This window comes from Etheostoma cragini, chromosome 11 (genome assembly GCF_013103735.1).
Source record: "Etheostoma cragini isolate CJK2018 chromosome 11, CSU_Ecrag_1.0, whole genome shotgun sequence".
In the NCBI taxonomy this organism is placed as follows: Eukaryota; Metazoa; Chordata; class Actinopteri; order Perciformes; family Percidae; genus Etheostoma; species Etheostoma cragini.
In genome coordinates, this window is record NC_048417.1 from 4,231,622 (window position 1) to 4,245,696 (window position 14,075).

The 14,075-nt window shown below is 40.2% G+C and overlaps 1 protein-coding gene across 1 annotated transcript in view; it reads left to right on the forward strand.

Moving 5' to 3' along the window:
- tnfsf11 (TNF superfamily member 11) overlaps positions 1–780 on the forward strand; it is a 10,787-nt gene extending 10,007 nt beyond the window's left edge. The window contains exon 5 of the mRNA XM_034885905.1: positions 60–780. The gene's annotated coding sequence lies outside the window, so the exon portion shown is untranslated. The remainder of the gene's footprint in view (positions 1–59) is intronic.
- Positions 781–14,075: the final 13,295 nt, after the last annotated feature.

Below are 14,075 nucleotides of genomic sequence, written 5' to 3' on the forward strand. Positions count from 1 at the left end.
GATCCATCCCTCTGTCTAGAGGAGGTGGATACTGTTTCAGAAGAGGTTTAATTACAGCTATCTGACTTTTATCTCAGAATTCTGACTTTAAACTCAGAACTCAAATAGAGTTTTCACAAGTGGCCCTTATCCACTTCCGTAGAATAGCCTTGGAATCTTTTTATGAGAACACATAATGGAAAAGGTTGTCACCTTTAAAAAACCTTGTCTTGCCCCGCAGCACAAACAAAATTGAGGCACACAGCTCTCAACTTCATTAAAAATAGCACTGGAGTCTTTTTTCCAAGTATTGTGCTTGGTATTGTGAAATTTTAATACATTTCCGTTCAGTTTAAAACATTTAGACTTAAGTACATACATGTGTTTGTCCACTAATTAAAAAAGCCATGAGGGAGCAACTTAGGGAGTAAGTTTGTTGGCAAGAGTGTGCAGCGAGAAAGGATTTATCAATGTTGGAAAAACGGCATGTTGTAAGAACATTGTAGCTGATAGAGCATCTGCTTGTACTTAACAGATTATCACAGAATAAAAATAAAACAACTCCCAGGTGTGCCTCCGAGCCACAGCAGTGAATGCACAAATGTTTTCCTGGAAGGTTTTGTAAGTGTGAACAAGGTAGGCAATGGGGCGTTCTGGCAGTAAGTAACTCAACGGTACAATCTGAAATAGGCAGTTAGATGGTGATTTATATCGCTGATCCAAATCTCTTAGGCATCTTTTCAAAACTTCGTTCTATGAAAGATACACTTTGACTCTGACACAAGACACAGTTTAAAAAAAGGTCATGATGTGAACTCCAAAAACTCATTTGTTACCCGGTTTTCTGTGTTAACAAAATGTAATGTGTGGCCTCGCTTCACGGAAGGCAATCACAGGACAATGTCACTTCAAACTAAGGAGGAAATGACATCTGTTTGTCGTGTTTATGACAATCACAAGAGATGCAGCTGGACTGTCTGACCATGAATTACATGAATAGACTCCTGTCTTCTTTAACCAGAGGAACCAAATTGATTTTGGTTCATCTTTAACTTAAATTTTGTTTTTCATTATTTTCAGTGAGGCAAATGGGAATATGCACTAAATATTTATTTATTAGCTATAGAAGTACAGAGACAGGTTATTGTTAAAGTGACCGTTTGGCTGTAAAAAAAAAAATAAAAAAAATATCATTTATATTTTATGTCTGTATGACATTCATTATAATATTTGTGCAACTGCAACACGGAGTTTCCCTCCGGGGATCAATAAAGTATTTCTGATTCTGATTATACAGCACTTAGAGGAAATACTAGACACGCTTTTTGTTATTCAAACACAGGGGCTTCATTTTAAAATTCCATATTTATGTATCTTAATTTTGACAATTCTGTGTGCACTTGCCTAGCCAAAAGCAATATGAATATATTGTTTCTTCTACAAGATTGTAGCAACCTGTAAGATCTTCATCTGATTTCATCTGATAGATTTTTTTTTCCATTCAGTTTTTTATTTTTTATTTATGTTTTGTGTATGTTTTAATAAAAAAAGTAATTTTGTAACAGTGTTTCACGTGTATTGACATTACCCAATTTAACTTCACTAAGGGCCACACTGGGAAATAAGAATCACATCCAGGGCCAGACATGTAGTTTATTACCATGCTTTTATTTAATCCAAAAGGCAAAATGTTTGACTGTCTTATTGCGTTGGTCGACATAAAGTTCCTTAGCCACCAAGGCTCACAGCGAACCGCGAGAGCACAATTTGAATTTGCTCAGCCAGTCCCTCTGGCATCGGGTAATACTGCTCATTAACTATACCCTTGTAGCTGAGCTGCACCAATCACATCAGTGTATCTGAAATAGGTGGGCCAGAGCCAAGCTGCACCAATCACATCAGTGTATCTGATATAGGCGGGCCAGAGCCGATCTGCACCAATCACATCAGTGTATCTGATATAGGTGGGCCAGAGCCGAGCTGCACCAATCACATCGGTGTATCTGATATAGGCGGGCCAGAGCCGATCTGCACCAATCACATTGGTGTATCTGATATAGGTGGGCCAGAGCCGAGCTGCACCAATCACATCGGTGTCTGATATAGGCGGGCCAGAGCCGAGCTGCACCAATCACATCGGTGTATCTGATATAGGCGGGCCAGAGGTGAGCTAAACAGATGAGGACAGTTTAATCTACCAGTTAAATCCGCTAGTAGCCAAGCGTATGGGGCTCTGGATACGTCACCCCGTGTGTTGTTGTGATCAGTTGTAGTGTTATCCAATTGCGTACAGTGAGATATTCAAATGCCTGCTCGGTGCCGCCCCTCAAGTTGGGCCATTTTCATTTCTAAGCGCCAGACCCATAATCTTTTAGATTTGGGTGTGGATTTCCAAGATGGCATAAATGCTGTTTAAAAACAGTTTCTTGGTTTTTTTGGTTTAGCGCATATTTAGGTGGGCCAAAATGTATTGTGAACCTAAATTGATATGCAGGTTGGATCCAAATTTGCTGGATTTGGGCTGCGGGCCTTGAGTTTGACACCTGTGTGCTAAATGATTTAACTTCACAGGATTAGATCACAGTCACCTTGCACTGTAACCTGATGAGAAGGCCACCCTGGCTGTATTATTATTGTGATGTGCAATATGATAAGCTCCAGAATCTCTTGGAAAATTCAACACCCCTATGGCCAAAAAGTGAAGTCACGCTGTTCCATTGGCCTGGTCAGAGCGGCCCACCAGCTCATTACAGAGATAGGTTGTATAGAAAAACCGCACACTGCTGCTCAGTGCTGCTAACGCACAACAGACATTTGGACCACAGCGCACTGCGACCTGCAGAATAAACAAGAAACAGACTCAATGCGATGGGAATAAAGATGGGAATTTTATTGCTCCTCTGCAATGTGTGGCAATGGGTCTCCCATGAAGCCACACGTCGTGTGCGAGGTAGAGAAAAGGTTTAAAGTTGGAGCCGAAGCCAAACAATCTCTCTATTGTCTCTACTTGGGCGTTCCCCAGCATATGGCCAGAGAATGGGTGGGGTTCACACGTTTGTGCTGTACGCTGGGACCTCACACGGGGTTTCAGCTCATTGTTCAAATGTTACTGAGAGTTTGAAATCAAATCTGAAGAGAAATACTTGGCTGAGGTGCACAAGGAGTCAATTTATTTTGACATTATTTTCATTGCCATATTTTCTTTCACTGACTAAAAGTGTAATATTGAAGTGGCCTTAATGAAGTGTCTTTGGAAAAAAAAACATTTTTAACTTGTGACTAAAAGAATGGTTTTTTTTTCTGGACAACCATTTTATGCAAATAACAAACAATACTTGCTTTGCAGTTTTGCAACAACAGACAGATTTAAATAGCTGAGCCATAAGTGTAAACAATGGACTTCCGTAGTGTGCCACCCTTTTTTGAAATGACTCAATTTCTCAATTCTTGGCGCTGTGCAGAAACCATTAAAATGTGTTGTGTCAGTAAACATTATGGAAAGCTTGGCGTCCACTGGACCCCCACCCCCACACTAAACTCTCGACACATACACTCACATACGGACAAAGAATACATACGCTTGCTTGCTGCACTCAGTGGTTCATAAAATAGGCCTTTTTGGCACGAGTGCAGAACTTGCCGGCTCATTTTATTACTCACATGTGTAAAAACACCGAGGGCTATTAAAAGTAAAGGAGTAAGTATGGATTTAAACTATTACAGGGCATAAAACAGATTAATGCCTTACATTTGTACTCCTGCCCCCATGTCTTCTTAAGATATTCCATGACGGTCTGTTGCAGACGCGCTCCTGTGGAACAGATGTGAGACTTTATTCATTCGTCGTCTATGGTTTAATGATGCTACATCTCCATCAAACATTATTTCACAGAGCTGTTGATTCAGAAAAAACACAAAGTCATGTAGTCATGTTGGAAAAATACATCAGGGTGTTTTCCCCCCTACAAGCAGCACCAGAGGCATCAATATAGAAGTCCATGCCATTAGCAAACTATGGGTGCATGTCTTTATGAGACTTTGTGGTTTGGAGGAAATTGGAGCTCTGAGACGTCAGTTTTACGGTACGGAGCAGCTGCAGGGCTTTCCAATGTGCAGTCAGTGTTTCGCACGCTAAATGTACATACACTCACGTGTCCATCAGTGTAGACATTTGGGCCCGCGCACATCAACAAAATGCAAACAAGCAACCAAGCTAACACTTACACACACACACACACACCCATACACACACAAACACACACACACACACACATCTGCTGAGTCAGCATGGCCAGCTATTTTCACAAGCTGGGCCCTCGCCCTTTTGTCTTCACCCCAATATAGCTCAGCTGTCTCTGGCGTTTGATGTCTGACGTTTTTACCACTTGGCTAATGCTAACATTAGTGTTATTAAAACAATAACAGAGTGAGATTTACAGGCTACGCTGCAGACGCATGGGCGTGAGATAGCAGGAGGGGTTATTACTGTAAGCGGGCCCTGTCATCTCCTGCATGAGCTGTGTGCCAGACTGTCTACGTCTGTGTGAAAATGTGTAGGTCATCAGCCGTCCAGAGGTATTCAATCAAAGGACACACCCATCGCCAAATTCATATCTAATATAGAGTGCATCGTAACAGGTCATTTGGTTCAGGCGCATACAATGCAACAGGTTTAAATCCATCTCTCTCTCTCTCTCTCTCTCCATCTTTTCTTTGTCTTCCCTCCATCAAATACTTAATAATGAGGTTATCCCACCTTTAATATCAATGACCCCTCAGACCTTGTACTTGGCTTCAGCACCACGGATAGCACATCTAAAATCTTGCCAAATTTGGTCCCATAAAGTTGTTAGAAAATTAGTAATTGCGTGACACAATTGAAAGCTCCAGAACAGATACGAAATGGATCTTGTGGTGAGATTTTTTCTCAACCTTACAAAAAGTTTTTTCACAACCATTTTTTGAATCTATGCCAACTATCATGACTGTTACATGTTCATTCAAGAGGCCAAAACACACCCAATAATGGCATGATAAAGTCATATTTTTGTGCTATTTTCAACAATTACAATATTAAACCTGTCAGTGGCGGATATAGGATAAGAGCTTCAGGGGTGACTGGCAATTATTTAATGTAATTTTTTAAAGGTTATTCTACTTTGCTAAATGTGCAATTTGACACCATCTTGGACAATCATGGTAGGGGAATCTCTGAATTATGTAACTAGAAAGACACCAACAATTCTGAGAAAAAGTCCTTTGAGAAAGGTTGGGTGGTACTATAAATGAAATCAGTTATGTATCAAGGAAAAAGTAGACATTTCCAAAAGGCAGTATCAATAACTTCTGAAAATTCGAGATTTATGCGATTTTGAATGGCTGACAAGTACTATTTTCTAAAAATGGCTCAGAATTTGATTTTGAATGATCAAGGCGTCTTGATTCTGGCTTAAGTTTAGAACTTTAGCAATTATTTTTTAGGGGTGCTGGGATTAGGTTTAGGGGTTATTCAGCAACCCCGAAAAAGGGCTAAAATTGCCCCTTACACCATTAGTGTGCTTGCATTTTTGTTGGGATTATGATGACTGGAATAAGCATGGAACAAGCATGGTGAGACTGCGGAGGAGCTAAGGTGCTGAGGAATGTAACCTCCAACTGCTGTAAGGGAGATTCTAAGTGCCCAACAGATCCGACTGTGGTTATACTGGGAAGCTTCCAGGTGTAAATGTGCGTGTGTGTGTGTGTGTGTGTGTGTGTGTGTGTGTGTGTGTGTGTGGCTGTGGTTAGTCAATACATGAGCCACCAGTGGCAGCGACCATTTATCAACCTGACAAAAAGGGCACATCACGATATTGCTTGTCAAAAACAAATGTATCATCATGTTGAGAAATAGGCAGCAGTCATTGGTTCCACTGTTGGCCCACTGGTGAAGCCAGCGAGCCAGTTGAGTTGCACAAGTTTTTGAGCCAACAGCTGGTCATCGGTGCTGAAACCAGAAGAAATCTGAGCTCTGGTTCCAGAAAGATTTGGGAAATATTTGAAGGAGATTCTCAATGACAACACTGTGTATTCGTGATTGCAACACTTCAAAAGAAATTACACCAATACGAGAGATGATTGTAACCAGATGTTGCTGAATTCAGTTACTACTCATTTAAACCAGTGCTTCTCAAACACTTTCTGTCATGCCCCAAAAAACGCTGATTTCAACTCTACTAATGCTCTTTTTTCAAATTGCACAGAATGATTAGATTTAAAGTTAAGGTCAAAAAGATAATTGAATGGGGATTTTATTGTCAGATCAGTTGCGATTTCCCAACAATGGCCATGCTAGTATAATCATCTTTTAAACATATATATGTTGACCACGATTGAGCCAAAAAAACTTTTATTTTTGTGCAAGCTTACAAGTTTGTCAAGAAAACAATGTTTGCAAACCTCTGCTATGATCAGCATGAAAAGTTAACACAGTAACTGCAAGGTGTAAATATGCTAATATTTTCATAACTAAAGGACTTTATTAACATTTGAACACATTGCACACACTAAAAACTGAAATGTGTTGATTTCCAGGATATTATTTCTTCTAACTGGCAACAATTGTGTTTTAAAACTTCGAGAAATGTAACGATAAAATGAAATGTAACATAAAAAGAGACTGCATCACAGTTTACATTGGATGTACTGTACTTCCAAAAATGGATTCAATCAGGTTAAAAAACTGCTTGTGAAAACACCTGAGATACGGATGGGAATAAGTCTAGGACTTTGTTGTTCTATCTCTTCAAGAATGCATTATGTTGTATTTCATAGAAGTCCAAACACTCAATTTGGGTCATGTACTGTGTGTAGACACAGACAAAGAAGCAGGAAGACCTGTACCATCCCTGCATATTGAGATTATTCATTTCTCTATTTGTGTTTAACATTGTGCAACATATTCCATCCACTCATACAACCCATTCTCTTATTACTAACTTCCCTCATGGGGATCATTAAACTTTTATCCAATGCAATGTTTTTCTTTGATTGTATGCCTTTAAATTCCCATTGCTTTGACTAAAGTCCTTCAGTATATCACTGGATCACTGGATAGCCCACAGATTGAATCATGGGACTTCAAATTACACCCAGAGGAAGAGGGAATGTTAATAAAGTTAAAAACAGGAAAGACCGTGGTTGAACTTTAGCTAATAGACACAGACAATACAGTCAGACATTCACACACACACACACACACACACACAGATGCATGCATCCATCCATCCAACCGCACTCAAGCATGCGCTCAGACACATACGCGTAGATACACACATGCACGTACGGAGGGAATCCCCAGCCATGATGCAGCTGCAATAACTCAATGTAATCCCTGGATGAAGTGTCTCAGATGGATCAGGTCTTCCATTAAGATGTGGTGACACCTGGACAGACTCATAAGTAACACTGACTAACACAATAATCCTCATGAGGAGGACACCTGCACCAGAGTGCCCTTGAAATGATCATCTCAAAGCCCCCAGTATTAACGAACTATGAAAATGGGACAAAGATATTCTTTAGATGAATTAAGTGTCATTTGAATGTGTCCTTTCTATCTGTCTGTCTGTCAGTCATTCATCGGGTCGGATCCGTAATGCAGTGACGGCAAGGGGGGTGACTCAGACCAAAAGGTTGTGCCAGGACAATGTCAACATATGAGACCTAAATCAGCAGAGGCTCCCAGACTTCCCAAACCACCAGCAACAACAAGCAACACACCCAGAATTGAGACTAGCTGGAATGTCATTCATATGGTCCTGATTTCATCCCTCTCTCCCTTCCTCTTGGATTTTTTTCCCCGTCCCATGTCAAGGAAATGGATTGCCTTGGCTTGGTTGGCTGAATTGTTGACCCAAAGATTTGTTGAACTCATGTTGCAGGTTGGCAGGTTGGCTTGTCATTAACTCTGTGTTAGGTCACTGTTAGGTCTTTGAATTGTTGGTTGCAGGGCTGCAATTGTAATCTACGGATTATTGTGACACTTGTTGAAGTAATTGAAGAAGAGTAAATATAAGTGAATAAATGTGAGCTCTCTTTAAAATCCTGCTTTCAAAAACACAATATATCCTTTTATTTTGAGAATACAATTTTTCCTGATTGCTCACGCCTTCTTATGCTGCTGCAGGCCTAGTCTGCATCAGAAGAAGTACATTTAAAGCCGTTCTCTGTGCGTTGCCAGTGTCACTCCCCAATGTAAATCGAGTGCAGATGTGAGTCGTGCATACATGTCATACTGAAATTTGTGAAATCCATGAAATAATAAACTTTTCTCATTAGAAACAATAACAGAAGCTGGGAATCATTTCAAACACGTTTTAGCTATCTATGATTGTTTGATTGCTAACGTTAGCTCAAAAGGCCAATCAGGTGACAGCCTTTGTAGTGTTTTATTGCTAGCTTATAGCTGAGCTAGCAGTCTGAAATTGGCAAGGTTTATTGAAAATTTTGATTGTGCGAATAGGTAGGCCTGCTTGGTTCTTTAGGGGAATGACAGCATAGTTAATGAGCAGCATTAGGTAAATTCAAATTGTGTATTGTGTATTATTCAAGTGTACTCCACAGTGCTGTGCGATAGAGCTGAAAATGGAGAATGCTGCATGGCGGACTGGCCGTCGGAACCCCCCCTCCACCCCCCCATTCCCACTTGCAGACCGTCTACGTGGACATCATCAAACAGGTGTGTAAAATGCAAATGACCGGGCGGGAAAACGGAGCGAGAGAACGAGAGAACGAGAGAAAGAGAAAAGGTGGCGAGCATTCAAAGGGAGAAAAGCATGAAGAAAAGCCGAGGAGGAACGTACAGCTAATTGCTGCAAAATGGCAGGTAGGCCTACGCGTACGGTCACGAGCAAGCTACATACAGTAGTAAACACAGTCGCAGGGGCCTCAGCACGTCATAATATCACAACCGCCTTTCCGAGTTGATTCCATGAGAAGCCCACCAGGGCCAAGTTGTGAAGATCCTAAATTGAAAACAAACGGGAGAAGTGCATGATTTCTTCCATAGACTTCAAAATACAGTCTATGGGTTCTACCTTATAAGTAGCCTACTGTATTTCTAACGAAGCTAAGCAACATTTTACATAACAGTCTGCCAATCATCTTGATAATAAATTAGCTGACATTGACTCTTCCTTTGCATTTTGAAAACAGAATACTGGATTGAAGCAGATTTCTCACCACCTTTTTTGATTTTGGAATATCTGAAAGATTTTGGAAAATCTTACTTTTTCGATACAGCATAGTATCACGATTTTGTTTCCAGTGACAATACTGTGTCGATACACAGGCACCAAGTATCGATCTTTTTATCATATACTGTAAGTGTTGGTCAGTTTGTCTGCTTGACAATCCCATGTATCATTTTAGATAAAACAGATGTTGACAAAGTTTCCTTTTGGGGACATCATTTGAAATTGGGAAAAATTGGAAGTTGGAAAAAGGTTATGAATTGTTTAAAATTGCAACAATTTTGTATCATTGCATAAGTATTGTTCCCATTGTTCCCACTGTGAGCATCAACCAACGTGTCCCTGAGCAAGACATTTAACCCATAGTTGCTCTGTAGATGTGCGACCTCTGACAAAGCAATTGTAAGTCGCTTTGGATAAAAGCGTCATTTTTTCACTTAAAAAGTAAAAAAAGAGTTGATTCCTTGAATTCCAACACTTAATAATGCTGTGTTGGAAAGCAGAGATGTGTATGCATGGAAATGATTAAAGGCCTGTATACTCTTTTCTTTCAGGTGGAAGTTCCTTCAGTTACTCATGATGATCTACACAAGTCCAGTCAGAGCTCTGAGGGAAATGTCAGGTTGGCTGCGAAACAAACCGTACACAAACACATTTATGAATAATTAGCCTCCGGGTTTCTTTATTATTGCATCGGCTATTATATGCATTTAGAAGAAAAAAAAAATAATTAATCTTGCTGGTTTTGGACTATTTGTTGAACAAAACAAGCAATGTGAAGATGTATCATTGGGCTCCGGGAAACTGTGATGGGCATTGATAACACAATTAATTTCTGAATTAGTTAGCTAAACATTTAATTGATTAGGCATGAACAGAATTGGCAGATTAGTTGATTGTGTGAATAACTGTTTGTTGCTAACTCAAAGCCAGGCGAGCCGTGGCTTAAATACTATCCCTTCAAGGCTGTGGTGCCGCCATTGTCAACTTGAAGTGAACCCAAAATGAACCCTTTTGATTGTTTTCTTGAACTTTTGAGCTCTTCCTTTCCTTTGCATTCCTTTTCACTCCTGCGGTAGCGTCACAGATGGAAGCTCAGCTTTTAGTGCAACAGTCTGCGGTTCAGTTCCCCGATAAAACAAAAAGGAACCAGACATTCAGAATCAATCTGTTTACCTGGAATTACTTGAACAATAATTGCTGATGGCCTTTTGATTGTCTCATGATTCAGTCAGCTGTTTGATTGGTTGGTAGAAAACGGGCCCAGTAGCTCACTGACTGACCTGTCACCTTATTGGCCTTTGGTTGTCTGACTGGTTGGCGGATTGTTTGATTGGCCAGTGGGTTGTGGTGAAACGGTCATGGCTATCCCCCTGCTGGCTGTTTGTGTAGATTCTAAATATTATACTCTTGACAATCCCCGTTATGTGTAACAAATTATGAAGACAATAAAAAAGTTGGTCATAATGTGGATTTGTGGTACAGTAGTTACATATTTCCTCCTCCTCTTTAGGATTGTATTTAAAAGAACAAGCCATTGTCTGGGGACAAATTGTAAAGAGAAGGGAAATGTCTTTATCACGGTCTGCATCAAGAAGCAAAACAAGTCACTGTAGTTGAAAGACGGGCGTTGGAAATTGTGACTGCAGGCCACTGGCAACTTTCCAACATGTTCTACTTTCCCCAACTCAAAGGACAAAACTTACGCTTTCCATTTAAAATGAAAATGTATATCTTGGGTATCAATCTTTCTGACTCTTTGTCAAACCAAGCTAATGTCAGCCTCAATGCATTGCATCAGATTTGATCTTTATCTTTATCTCAGAGTGTGCATATTGTGCAGCAGTTTTTCCATCAGCCCGGCTTTCATACGACCACACAGCACATCCTAACCACCAACACGCAGTGCTAACCACTAGGCCCTCAGCCTATCTGTCAGGTCCACATGGCTTTATATTTATAATCTCGTTTCATTGCAATGTTTAGCGTTGTGAACTCGCAGCCTGCCAGCGCCGATTTGGACTGACAGGCAGTGTGGGCACATCAGGTAAATGAATTCTCCCATTACATTGTGGACAATAAGAAAGGGACAATCTGCCAAAGATCTGTCTTTAGCTTGGTTGCCTCTACTTACAAATGTCATGTGATGGTTGGGGGAATTTACAGTTGACAGCTTGACAGAACATTTTTGTTAAGTATTACTCTCTTGTTAAAATGGGACCAGAAATGTGAGTAAAACGCTTGACACTTAAATCTTGTTGGCACCTTTGGCATATACTTTAAGTGTCTTTTAAAGCACAGGGAGCAAAACAGGTTAATCGGGTTCATAAAGAGAAAGCTGTGGTTGACTGTGGACTTGGAACACGATCAGGAACGATGAGCCATCAGGAAACATTGGGAGGTTGAGGTACTGTTACAGAAACTCCAACTGAACAGGCCAAGGTTCATTGGATTCACTAATGCAATGCTTGACTTGGCACAGTGACCAGTTCTACGCTTCAACTCCTCAACCATCATTATTTTGTCCTGCGGCAGTGATGGCTGTCTTTTCTGACTTCATTCATTCTGACAGAACTTGTCATGCAATTGTTAGTCTCACATTGCCATACCTTCCTCTACAGCGCTGCTGAGGAGGGTCTGGCTAGTCCCCACAGCATTCCGGGATGAGAGAAAAACATGCTCTGGTTTATTGGCATTTCTTTAAACCAATCATAATTGTCTTGGGCGCCAAATGGAGCCATGTGCCTTTGCAAAATAGCCTAGGGAAGTACCTTGTTTTGGTGGAACGTGTACGTTCAAAGTTGTGCAAGGAAAAACTCAGCTTGGACAGATAGTCTAGCCAGCTGTCTGGACTTACCCTGCAGAGATCGGAGGGGCAGTTAACCATAGTCCACAAAAATCTGCCGGAGTTTAAAACACCAAAAAATGGAAGGTAGCGGAAATCCAGCTGATAAAAGTGAAATCCGGCAGGTTTTTCGGCGGCAACGGAGCAATCTCGGATGTGGAACGTTGTGGATATAGACTATAGAAATGTTAAAAAGACACAAGGAAAGAAAAGGCAGTCTTATACCTCATCGTGCTCAACATTGCTATGTTGTTACTTAAGGTCGTGTTCCTGGAAAACCACTCAGGCAAACTAAAACCATTTGATTATATACAGATGATATTCATGGATGTCTGTGGTTAATTGAGATCGCCTTTTTGTTTTATTTTTTACCAAGCTGTGTCATCTCTTAAAGGTCCCATGGCATAAAAAAATCACTTTTTAAGGTTTTTTAACATTAATATGGCTAAAAGTGGTGATAGGTGTAAAGCAAGCCCTGGTTATCCTGCTCTGCCGTTTGAGAAAATGAAAGGTCAGATGATTTGGAATCTTGCCCCTTGAGGTCATAGGGGGCGGCTTCCACCTTGCCCCCTCTCCTCCTCAAAAGCTAGAGATTCAGAAATGGCACATACTAAGAGAAGCTTATTGTGGGACTGGCTTTAGTGGCTGTACTTCTGCACCAAGGCTGAATTTTGGGAAAGAGACTTCAGAAACAGTTTAAGAGGACCACTAAGGCCTAGGAGGGACTTCAGATACAGTATTAGGGGACCACTAACGTCTATCTAAGAGCATCCAAAGAGCACCATGTCATGGGACCTCTGTGATGAGCTGCAATGAAATATTTGGCCTGCTACTTTTCTTAGACAGGTCCAACACGTCTGTGAACATAACTCAAAACATGTAACAGATTATTAAGAGCTGATTGGAAGAGATCTTGGCTGAGAACCAAGAACATCTCTATAAACTGTCACAACTCCACTGTTGGATTGTGCTGAATCTGTATCTGTAAAATCAAATGCAAAGACGGAAAGCAGTTTAGATCCTATCTCTGTATCTGCACGCAACCCATGTGTGTGGCTTCTCAGTCCCTTTGTGTCCTCACATAGCCTACATGAAAAAACAATGCAAGGCTTAGTTTCCTGCACAAGAGGCAATATCCTCTTAAAGGTCAAGTTCTGGGCTGCTTGTAAATACAACGTTGTGGGTTTGTGGCCTCTTTTAAAAATACAGTAAAACAATGTTTAAAACAATGCTTAGTAGTCTGTGGACATGCTAGACAATGCTTTTTTTGTCCATTAAATATAGGAAAGCACTAGATTTTTGATTATTTCATGTCATGAATAGCAATTGAGTTAATGAGATGTTCTCTTTAATTTACATGTTATCATTTTATAATAATAATACATTTGTGTTTTTCACATTTAGAAAGAAAAGCTTTCACAATGAACCAATGTGTTTGCCAAATGTAATGTAATCTCAGGTAGTGTGTACATGGCAAAATCCCTACCATATACACATACTTTTGTTTCTTTCTAACAACCTTGTTTGGCTGCTTACATACATATCCAATGATAATAGCATGATAATAGCTTCAACTCTGATAGCTTTCACGACTAGCTTACATGCCATTTAGACACATGAAATATGTGCTGGCACAGTGCAATTTATACACTTAATATACTTAATACTTAACCTTTTATCTAACTATTTCTTACAACTTTGTATTGTTTGTTTTAGTGTTATTGCAGTATTTTCCTTTTTTATTTGTTGTATAAACTAGCTTTTCATGCTAGTTTTCCTCACTGTGTATATGACAATATAACTTACGTCTTGCATCACTGACCAAAAAGAATCAGTTAGCGTAAAGGGAATAAAATTGTCATTGGAATTTTGACGTAGAGTAATTGTCAGGAACTAAAGTGATTTGGACGAAGTTATACAGATTTTTGTTTAGGTCAAACCTCCTGTCGCAGAGCGGCTGTCAACCATTTGCAGGAGCCAGACTTACAACCCACACTCTTAGAGATTATTTCAATATG